This window comes from Euleptes europaea, chromosome 13 (assembly GCF_029931775.1).
Source record: "Euleptes europaea isolate rEulEur1 chromosome 13, rEulEur1.hap1, whole genome shotgun sequence".
NCBI classification, from domain to species: domain Eukaryota; kingdom Metazoa; phylum Chordata; class Lepidosauria; order Squamata; family Sphaerodactylidae; genus Euleptes; species Euleptes europaea.
In genome coordinates this window covers 49253544-49263849 of record NC_079324.1, presented here as the reverse complement: position 1 = coordinate 49263849, position 10306 = coordinate 49253544, and the positions used below count along the sequence as shown (strand labels likewise).

At 49.4% G+C, this 10306-nt stretch overlaps 1 protein-coding gene across 1 annotated transcript in view; it reads right to left on the bottom strand.

Moving 5' to 3' along the window:
- The window catches only part of FBXW8 (F-box and WD repeat domain containing 8), a 102146-nt gene that overhangs the window by 7647 nt on the left and 84193 nt on the right, over positions 1-10306 (bottom strand). The gene's annotated exons all lie outside the window — the stretch shown is intronic.

The following is a 10306-nucleotide window of genomic DNA, read 5'->3' as shown; positions in this document are numbered from 1 at the left end:
AGGGCGGCGAATTCCATAAACTGATAACGTTAAAGCCCCGAACCCAGATCATTAAAATCTCTCAAAGACTAACCTCATCATTTTGGGGTCTGACTCATAAGCCGTTAACCTCCTGGGCTTGGCGACGGAGCCCGTCTGTGTTGTGAAAAGTCAATCGCAGCTTCTATGTGGATGGATGAGTTGGCTTTATCAAAAAGGGAAATCAATATATATGATTTCATGCAATGGGCTGTTTCGAAAGCAGAGAGCCCTCTGAGGATTAATCATGAGCGTATTTGTAAATTACACTCAACAGGGCAAGAAGCCTCTGCAGACGCTGAAACAGTGCACAGGAGTGCAGGATGTGGCCTCTTAATGCAGATTCCATAGTATTTCACTATGTACAAAAAGCAAGTCCTTATTTATAACAATAAGAACAGAACTATGCACTGACTGACAACCAATCTAGCCCAGAACTCCAATGATGGCTGATCAGAGGCCTCCAAAGAAGCTCTGGAGCAGGACAGTAAAGCAAAATCCTCGCCTTCTTCGTGTTATCCCTCACTCCCAACCAGGTACTCATCAGAACACTGCCTCTTAACATGGAGGTTCTATTTATGGCTAAGTAGTCATCAACAGGCCAACTGTCGACGAACAGGGTATAATCTTTCCCCCCCCAAAGCCACCTGAGCTGGTGGTCTTCACAACCCATTTGCGTAGTGTGGTGTAGTGGTTAAAAGTGGTGGTCAGGAGCGGTGGACTCTAATCTGGAGAACCAGGTTTGGTTCCCCACTCCTCCACATGAAGCCAGCTGGGTGACCTTGGGCTAGTCACAGCTGTCTTAGAGCTCTCTCCGTCCCACCTTCCTCACAAGGTGTTTGTTGTGGGGAAGGGAAGGTGATTGTAAGCCGGTTTGGTTCTTCCTTAAGTGGTAGAGACTGTCGGCATGTAAAAACCAACTCCTCCTCCTCCTTCGGACCCATTTGTTTCAGGGAAGAAGGAACCTGATTGCCCCACGGCTGGCAACACAGAATGGAACCCCAGGGCCATTTTCCACACAGGGCCCTCTTCAAAAAGCACAATGTGGAGGCTTCAGTGGTATGGAGAGCCGATACTGTGTAGCCTGTGGCCACGATGTGACCCCAGCCATACCAGGCTCTTGCGGCTGCTTGGGCAAGGCGAATGTGACATAGCCCAGCTCACTCCTGAGGTCAAGGAACACGTTTTTGCAGGGTGAGTCGCTGCCCCATAGCAAAGGCTTGTGATTTCACCCATATGCAAGATGCATTTGCGGGTCCAGTGTTGTGTGTCTGCTGTGATTCTACCGGAGGACACCCACACACACACACAGACACACACATACAGACACCCACACAGACTGTGATCTTGGCTTCAGAAGGCAACTTCCTAATAATCTCAGCTTTTACTTTATTTAAAATGGTGGGTTCCAGCCCTTAGAGCTGCAGAGATATACTTGAAAGGGAGCTGGCAAAAACTCAGAAGCCAGAGGGGTCGCTGAATAACATTCCCAGCAGGTAGGGAAGAGGGGGCTGCTAGCAGAATAAATTATGTAGACTAGCAAATAACTGCAGAATATATTATGCAAAACGGGATCACGCTGACTCGCTACTGGGGGCACATGTACTTCGGCTCGCACATTTCTTGGCATGATGTGAAGTAGCCCTTTGGGGAGGCACCAGAGTAGCAGCGCTGGACATGCATGGATTTAGTCCCCCACCAGCCCGTGAAGCATAAGAAATCTGAAAAATAAATCTGAAAGGGCCCGGTCGATTCAGAAAGGATGTCAATTCAGAAGAGGGTCTCTGCACTACTGGCTGAGCAAATTTAGCACTAAGCCAGTGGTGGAGGATCCAGTCCTTGTAAGATGACCGGTTGCTCTCAATGCTGGACCCAATCTTCTCGACTCTGGACCCAAACTTCTCGACTCTGGCCCCAAACTTCTCGACTTTGGCCCCAACCTGGTGGAACGCTCTCCCTAGTGAGATCCAGGCCCTGCGGGACTTAAATCAATTCTGCAGGGCCTGCAAAATGGGAGTTGTTCCACGAAGTGTATGGTTGGGGACAGCAACAGTTGCTACCCTGCTGGCCTCCCTTCCCCCTCTTCTTCTTCTATTGGATGTCATAAACGAAGGGTGCTGTCAATTTTAATTAATTTCAGCTTAAATTAAACATTGTACTGGTATTTTAAGCCAAATCCACTGTACGATTTAAACGAGCGTTCTCTGATTATTTCTGATTTACTTATAATTATTTACTGAGTTCCCTGGAAGAATGTCAAAACTGTATGGTACGTGTATGTAATTGTTTAAATTTTTAATAAAAATATTTTTAAAAAATTATATATTGTACTGGTTTTAAAATGTATCATAACGTTGTATGCCGCTCCGAGCCTGAATTGTTGGGATACAGAAGCCTAAAAATCTAATAAAATTATTATTATTATTATTATTATTATTATTCCTTTATGTGTAGAGAGCCTCTGCTTCAGTGGCTTAGCATGTGTGCTACATCCAGAAAGTCCAAGGTTCATTCCTTGACATCTCCAGCAAGGATTCAAGGATCTCAGGTAACAGGTCTTAGGGAAGTCCTTTCTCTGGGTGAGACCCTGGACAGCCATGGCCAATCAGACAAGACAGCACTGAGAAGAACCAGTCCTCTGACTTCATATCGGAGAACCTGTGGGTACGGTTGTCAGTTGGCTAGGGTTGCCAGTGGGGGGAGGACAGTGGCAGGGACATGTAAATTTGCCGTGTTCTGAAGCTGCAACATCACTTCCGGAGTGACCCCAGAAGTGAGGTCATTGCGTCAATGCAGCACTTTAGGATTCTCCCAAAGCTCTCGTGTTGGAGAACCCTGGAGTGTCACGCTGACCCTACTTCTGGGATCGCACCAGAAGTGACGTTGTAGCATCAGAATACTGCACACACCCCATTTCCCCCCTGATGCTCTAGTGAGCACCAGTGGTCAACACATCCCCTACCTGCGGCTCTGTAACAGACCACGTGCCTTGCATGCAGAAAGCTGCTGATTCAGTTCCCGGCATATCCAATTGAAAGGTCTCGCATATAGGTTTTGGGAAGACCTTTATCTAAGAAGAGTGACAGGGTAGTAATCAGACTGCTGGTCTATGTAGTTTTGTTTTTAAAAGAATATATGCACAGGCTCTGTAGAGTGCGTGAACTCAGCCTATTCAGCTCTGCTGGAGTTGACCAAGTCCTTCAGTGGCGTGTGCTCTAAAGGGCAGTGCAATCCACACCTTTGAATGCCCCGTCTCGAGCCCTGGGTATGAGGGAGAGAGAGCTCACATGCACAGGAGGGGCCGCTGAAGTTTCATAATCCAAAACGCAGGCGATTAAAACCACAAAACACAAAGAAAACACAATCCGGAGAGACAAGTGGGAACCACCACAGAGGTCCGCTGGAAAAAAAAAAATCAAAAGCCTGCTGGCTAATCCTCGAGAAAGGACTGATGGCAGAAGCCTGATACCCAAGTGGATTGAGGCCTGCAGAGGAGGAAGTTTGCTGTGCCAGAACTTCCATTGTTTAGGATTCCTGCTCTGATCCGGAGGCTGTTCCCAAAAAAAAGAAAAAGAGCCTCCCTCCCGCCTCCCCCCTTTCCCCTTCTCTAATGAAACTGCTCCGTAGGAGCCTGCAAACAGCTCCATCCTGACAATTAAAACAAAAAAAGACGACAAAGACTCCAGCCGGGCAAAATCCATCTGACAGGCTGGAACGGGGAAGGGAGCACACTCGGGCTGGGGCTCTCCCAATGCCTCCGAGCCGCTTGTCGGAACGTTCACAGATGGAGTAAACAAAGCCCGGCTCCCCTCTTCCTCTGACAAAGTGGGGGGCTCGGCGGAACCCTGCGCTGGGCAAAAAAAAGCCAAACGCTTCCGAGCCCGCTCCCTGACAACACGCCGCCTGGCGTTCTGCCTGCCGGTGCCAGGTATGGTAATCAGGCTGCCTCTGATTCCGCGAGCCCTGGCTGTGGCTTGGTGGTTTCATTAGCGGGGACCTGGCTTCCAGGCATCCGTGCCCGAGGAAAACAAAGATGCTAGGAGTCGGCGTGAAAAATCTTACGAGCCCGAGAACCTGCACAGGCCTGCTAACTACATTGCGTCAATTCTTCGTCACGCCCAAGACCACGAGAGTGAAATTTAGCGTCCGGAGAAGAACGCGGGATCCTGAGCTAAGCTTAGCACACATGCACGCATGAAACTGCCTTCCATTGAATCAGACCCTTGGTCCATCAAAGTCAGTAATGTCTACTCAGACCGGCAGTGGCTCTCCAGGGTCTCAGGCAGAGGTCTTTCACATCACCCACTTGCCTAGTCCCTTTAACTGGAGATGCTGGGGATTGAACCTGGGACCTTCTGCATGCCAAACAAATGCTCTACCACTGAGCCACAGTCCCTCCTGTGAATTTGCACAACGGAGCGGTTTAATTGGGGGGAGAAGGGGATGAGGCCGGCTAATGGCAACTGAACCCCTCCTACTGATACCACTCTATTATTATTGTTTTGAAGTTACTAGTCCTCATATCTATGAAGACCAGCATATAGTCTATGAACAATGTCCAGTGAAACTCAGGATGAAGCTGAGCATGGGGAGCCAGAATGGTGTAATTGTTAAGAGCAGTGGTTTGGAGTGGTGGACTCTGATCTGGAGAACTGGGTTTGATTCCCCACTCCTCAACATGAGCAGTGGAGGCTAATCTGGTGGTTGGTTTCCCCACTCCTCCACATGAAGCTAGCTGGGTGACCTTGCGCTAGTCACACTCTCACAGCCCCACCTACCTCACAAGGTGTCTGTTGTGGGGAGGGGAAGGGAAGGTGATTGTAAGCCGGTTTGATTCTTCCTTAAGTGGTAGAGAAAGTCGGCATATAAAAACCAACTCTTCTTCTTCTTCATGTATCAAGTGTGAGGTGGAGGGTCCTTTTTAAAAAAACACACCACAAAAGCAAGTGTACAGGGGGTTAAAACCTTCCACCTCCCCTTCCTTGCTACATTCCGCTGCTTAAAGCACTTTTCACCATGGCTTGGCTTGCTTCCGGTATCAGAATTTGGCTGTGAGAAAAGTGATTCAAACTGAGTACAGTAAGGTAACAGCGGGGTGAGGGGAGGTTGAAGCTCCCCCTCCTCAACCACGTGCCCCTTTTCATGTAACACACACCATTGCCGTATACATTCATGGAACAGGGATGTGAACAGCTGCCCCCATCACATCTACCTTGGCCCTTGGAAGCCAGCAAAGAGCTCAGCAGGGCATCTGATGTACGAGGGACAGAGCGTCCAGTGCTCTGCCAGGTTCCTTGCCCCCTGTATAGTTTTCAAACGTGGGGCAGAGAGCACCAGAAGGCCACCCTGGCTGCCCCTCTCTTCAAGAACCAGGAACGAAATAGCTTTGATATGGTATTGTCGTGACTTAGGGGAGGGGCCATGGCTCAGTGGTGGAGTATCTGCTTGGCACGCAGAATGTCCCAAGTTCAATCCCTGTCACCTCCAGTTTAAAAATATCCGGTAATAGGGGATGGGAAAGACCTCTGCCTGAGACTCTGGAGAGCCTCCAGTCTGAGTAGACGATACTGACCTTAGAACATAGGAACATAAGAAAAGCCATGCTGGATCAGACCAAAGTCCATCAAGACCAGTAGTCTGTTCACACAGTGGCCAACCAGTTGCCTGAGACTCTGGAGAGCCTCCAGTCTGAGTAGACAATACTGACCTTAGAACATAGGAACATAAGAAAAGCCATGCTGGATCAGACCAAAGTCCATCAAGCCCAGTTTTCTGTTCACACAGTGGCCAACCAGGTGCCTCTAGGAAGCCCATAAGGAAGAGGACTGCAGCAGCATTGTCCTGCCTGTGTTCCTGGAGATAATAGGTATGCATCATGACTAGTATCCATTTTGACTAATAGCCATGGTTACCCCTGTCCTCCATGAACATGTCCACTCCCCTTTTAAAGCCTTCCAAGTTGGCAGCCATAACCACATCCTGGGGCAGGGAGTTCCACAATTTAACTATGCATTGTGTGAAGAAATACTTCATCAGTTTTGAATCTCTCGCCCTCCAGACACTCTGATTGAGGTCTGATATTCTAGTCTTACTGTGCCTGTATTTATACTGTTTCAAACCCCTTAAAAATGCTGACTCAGAACAAAGCTAGCTGAGAAGTTCTCCTCCATTAAGTTGAAGAATCCTTTTTCTTAGGTTGAGGAATCCTTTTTCCTAGGACTGAAAAGTCCTTCACCCATGCCTTATATGGACTTCCGCCCCTTTTAGTCAATTTTACTAAACTATAAACAATCAGTTTTATAGCTTTGTGAGCACTCTATATACTCAATTTTAACACCATTCTCATCTCCAGCATAATACGCATTCATTACATTCATTTGTGAAGCAATAGTATTATAGTTACAAGCTTAAACTAAAAAACACAATTATATGCTTACATTGCAATAATTCGCATTGACAAGCCTTGTGGCTTGGAGGGTGGAGAACCTATAATGTCATTGGAAGGGTGAAAAGACTTATAATGGCACTGGGAGGGTTGAAAGACTCATAATGCCATTAAAGGGGTAAAAAAACAAGTACGGTAATGCCATTAAAAAGGGTAGAAAAACAGTTTATGGCATTGGACGGGCAAGAAGACTGTTTATTGCCGATAAGATATGAAGAGGGCTTTTGCTTCTTCATTAAAAAAGGTGATGAAGCTTTTCACTAAAAGGCTAGTAGAGCTCTTCACTGTTAAGCCTTTTGATATGGGCTAAAGCAGGGGTGGGGAACCTCAGGCCCGGGGGCCGTATGCGGCCCCCGAGGACATTTTTTGTGGCCCCCGGGAGCTCCGGGAACCCTGCCGCGGAGGCGGGGTGCAGGGTGGCCCTCCCCGAGGGTGTTCCTGGGGCCACGGCTTACAGCGCCCTTGTAGCGCCCTTTGGACCTCCTCTCACCGACTGTCGGTTGTTGGTCGGCGAGAGGGGAGGGACGCTTCCCCCAAGGCTGCCCCCTACAGCTGTGGCGTGCAGGAACGCTGCGGCACATTGTAAGCCCCTCTCGCTGCCTGTTGACTGTTGAGCAGTGGGGGGCGGGAAGAGGCCGGCGGCTCCCGGCGGCAGAGCATGCATGCGGGAGCCGATTTGGCTGGGGGGGGGGGGCTTTTATGGACTCTGGGGGGGAGTGCATGGAGACTGGGGCCCGGTTGCTTGGTGCTCTGTGCGCCGCTGGGTGTGTGTGTGTGGGCGGGGGAGGTGGGGTGGCTGGGGCCCGGTCGCGCAGGCCGGCATGCGCGGGTGTGTGTGTGTGTGGGGGAGGCTTTTCTCTCTTTTCTTCCTCTTTTTCTGTCACTCTTTCTCCTTTCTCTCCCTCTCTTCCTCCCTCTTTTTCTGTCTCTTTCTTTGTCTACCTCCGTCCTTTTTTTTCTTTCCCTCCGTCCTTTTCTTTCTTTCTCCCCCTCTCTCCATTTCTTTCTCCCTCCCTCCCTTTTCCTCTTTCTCTGTTTTCCTTCCTCCCTTGCCAATCGACTGTGGGCTGCGCCCCCCTGGCGCCTCGTTTTCTGGGGCCCACCGCTGGCTGCCCTCCCACCTGGGAGGGGGGAGGGGGGCGCCCTGCAGGCCTTCTCTGGCTGGCCTCCCCTGGGGTTGCCAACCTCCAGGTGGTGGCTGGAGACCTGGCAACCCTAGCCTCTCCCCCCCACCGGGAGATCTACACCTGGTGTGGCCCCCGAAAGATGTTATTAATGTGCGAATGGCCCTTGGCAGGAAAAAGGTGCCCCACCCCTGGGCTAAAGGAACATTTCTCCATTTGATATAGGCTAAAGGAACATTTCTCCTGCCATCTGTCAGTGTATTTCAGAAACATAAGCTTAATGAAACCACAGGCTTTAGTTCCTTCTTTTTAAAAGTAAATACACCTTCAATTATATAACTGTGTAGCTTTTAGTTTTATAGTGAATAATTCTGCATATGTACAACAAAATACCATGGTTTATGTGCTGTAATATGTCAGAGACTGTGACAGCTTCAGCAGATGACCCCGTGTATTATGAGAGAGGGAGAAAAGCATGTCCCTGTCCACTCCATACCATGCATAATTTTATAGACCGCTATCATGTCTCCCCTTAACCACCTTCTTTCCAAGCTAAACAGCCCTTGATGGGCCAATGGTCTGATTTGATATAAGGCAGCTTCATGTGTCCATGTGGGTGGGAGATAGTTGTGAAGATGGGTCAGATTCACAGCTGGGGTGGGGTGGGGGAGGAGGAGATGATGGTCTGGCTCACAGACATGGGACAGGGAGGTGGGAATGAAATGGCAGCAGGGACCGACCACTTCAGATTGCAGGGGTGGACTTCAGCTTCAAAAATTCCTTCATATTTAAAAACACACAAGCCCGCACAAATAGAAGACAAGCACAGAAGGAAGAAAGATTTTATGCCTTTTTGCTGGTTTTTCTGCTTGCAATGTATTTTAATGTCAAGAGACACATGAACACATGAAGCGGGCTTCTACTGAATCAGACCCTTGGTCCATCAAAGTCAGTATTGTCTACTCAGACTGGCAGTGGCTCTCCAGGGTCTCAGGCAGAGGTCTTGCACATCACCTACTTGCCTAGTCCCTTTAACTGGAGATGCCAGGGATTGAACCTGGGACCTTCTGCATGCCAAACAGATGCTCTACCACTGAGCCATGGCCCCGCCCCGATTCCACAACGTGCCCCTCTGTGCTCCCCGGCCAGCAAGCTGAAGCTGCTCCATTCTCCTGTACGTGTAAATCAGGCCTAAGACTCAGATTCTCTGGCTACAATAACAGGGACAGAAATGTACTCATGCTCTTTGCAACTCCCTTAGGTTGCACGTTCATTGACAAAGAAGAGACTGGGGGAAAAAGTTTTTTTGCAAGCTGCTGCCCTGGCAGACTTGAGGCTTTGACATTTGGCAGCAACAAGCCTTGTGATCTGAAGCCTGCACCCCGACACATTGCCACCTGCAGTCAGATGCACCAGTAATTTTTTAGGGAGGGTGGGAGGAGAAGGGGTGTGTGAAAGGGAGTTATTGGATATTGGCCTTTTGGCACCACCATCCATCTCCTGGGGGCGATACTTTGGATCATTTCAATAAAGAGCCCCCCCCCCCAATCTAAAAATTGGACTCAAAGGGGTATTTTTAAGCACTTTAATCCTTTCATACTGATGACTCCCAGTGCGTTCACATTTGCCAACAGACACCGAATGGAAGCGGGGGGGGGGGAGAGGGGGAAATATGACTGGCCAAGCCAAAGAGATAAAGAGAAGGCTGCTAATCAGCTAAACAGAATCTGGAATCTGTTTACGTGAAAAATTCTCTCTTCTTTTGTCACCTAAGGGACACCATAGCACACACAATCTTGTCAGGAGTTGGCAAGCAGAACTATTTTGGCCTGTGAGATTCCCTCCACGCACATCTCCCCCTTTAGGTTATTTTTCTTCTTTGGTATCAGGAAGTGAGGTTTCATATGCCAAGCTCATTTTGCGAGTGGCGGCGGGAAAGAGGAAGATATTCCAAGAGCCCTCGCTGGGCTGTTCACCAACTGTGTCCACCAAATGGTTTGTTTTTTTGTGTTTTTGAAAAAAAGAACGGAGCAGGATTCTTCACGTTGAGCTTTTAAAAACAAAGCAGGGTATGCCATCCAACCATTACCTAATACTCAGGTTCTGAAAGTTTGCAAAGACCCCGCTTGCGGCATCGAGCACATTTTTGCACTGAGTGGTGCGGCAGGGGGCTGGCAAAGAAGCTTCCCCTTCTTCCTTCCTAAACTCTGGGTGGGGCGGACCCGATGTTTGTTACAAGCTGGCTTCGAAGGTGGAAACGGACAAGATCGTGGAGAACAGGAACAGCAATGGCTACTGAACATGAAGGCTAAGTGGCACCTCTCACGTTTGGGGGGAGGGGGCTCTGGCTCACTGGAAGAGCCTCTGTCTTGCCTGCAGAAGGACCCAGGTTCAATCCCCGGCATCTCTGGTTAAAACAGAGGTGTCAAACATACGGCCCGCGGGCCAGATCTGGAGCCTTAGAACCTCTGATCCGGCCCGCAAGCCAGCTGAGGCAGCCACCACCCCCAGTACTGATTTGGGCTGGCGAGCCCGTTGTGAGCTCTTGATCTGGGCTGGTGAGCCTGCTGTGAGCTTGCCAGCTGAGGCAGGCTGCCCCCGCCCCTCGACCTGGAGAGGTATGGCCCGACCAAGTGACATTTATGTCATATCTGGCCCTCAAAACAAATGAGTTTGACACCATCCATCTCCATCTTTGAGTTAAAAGGACCAGAGAGGA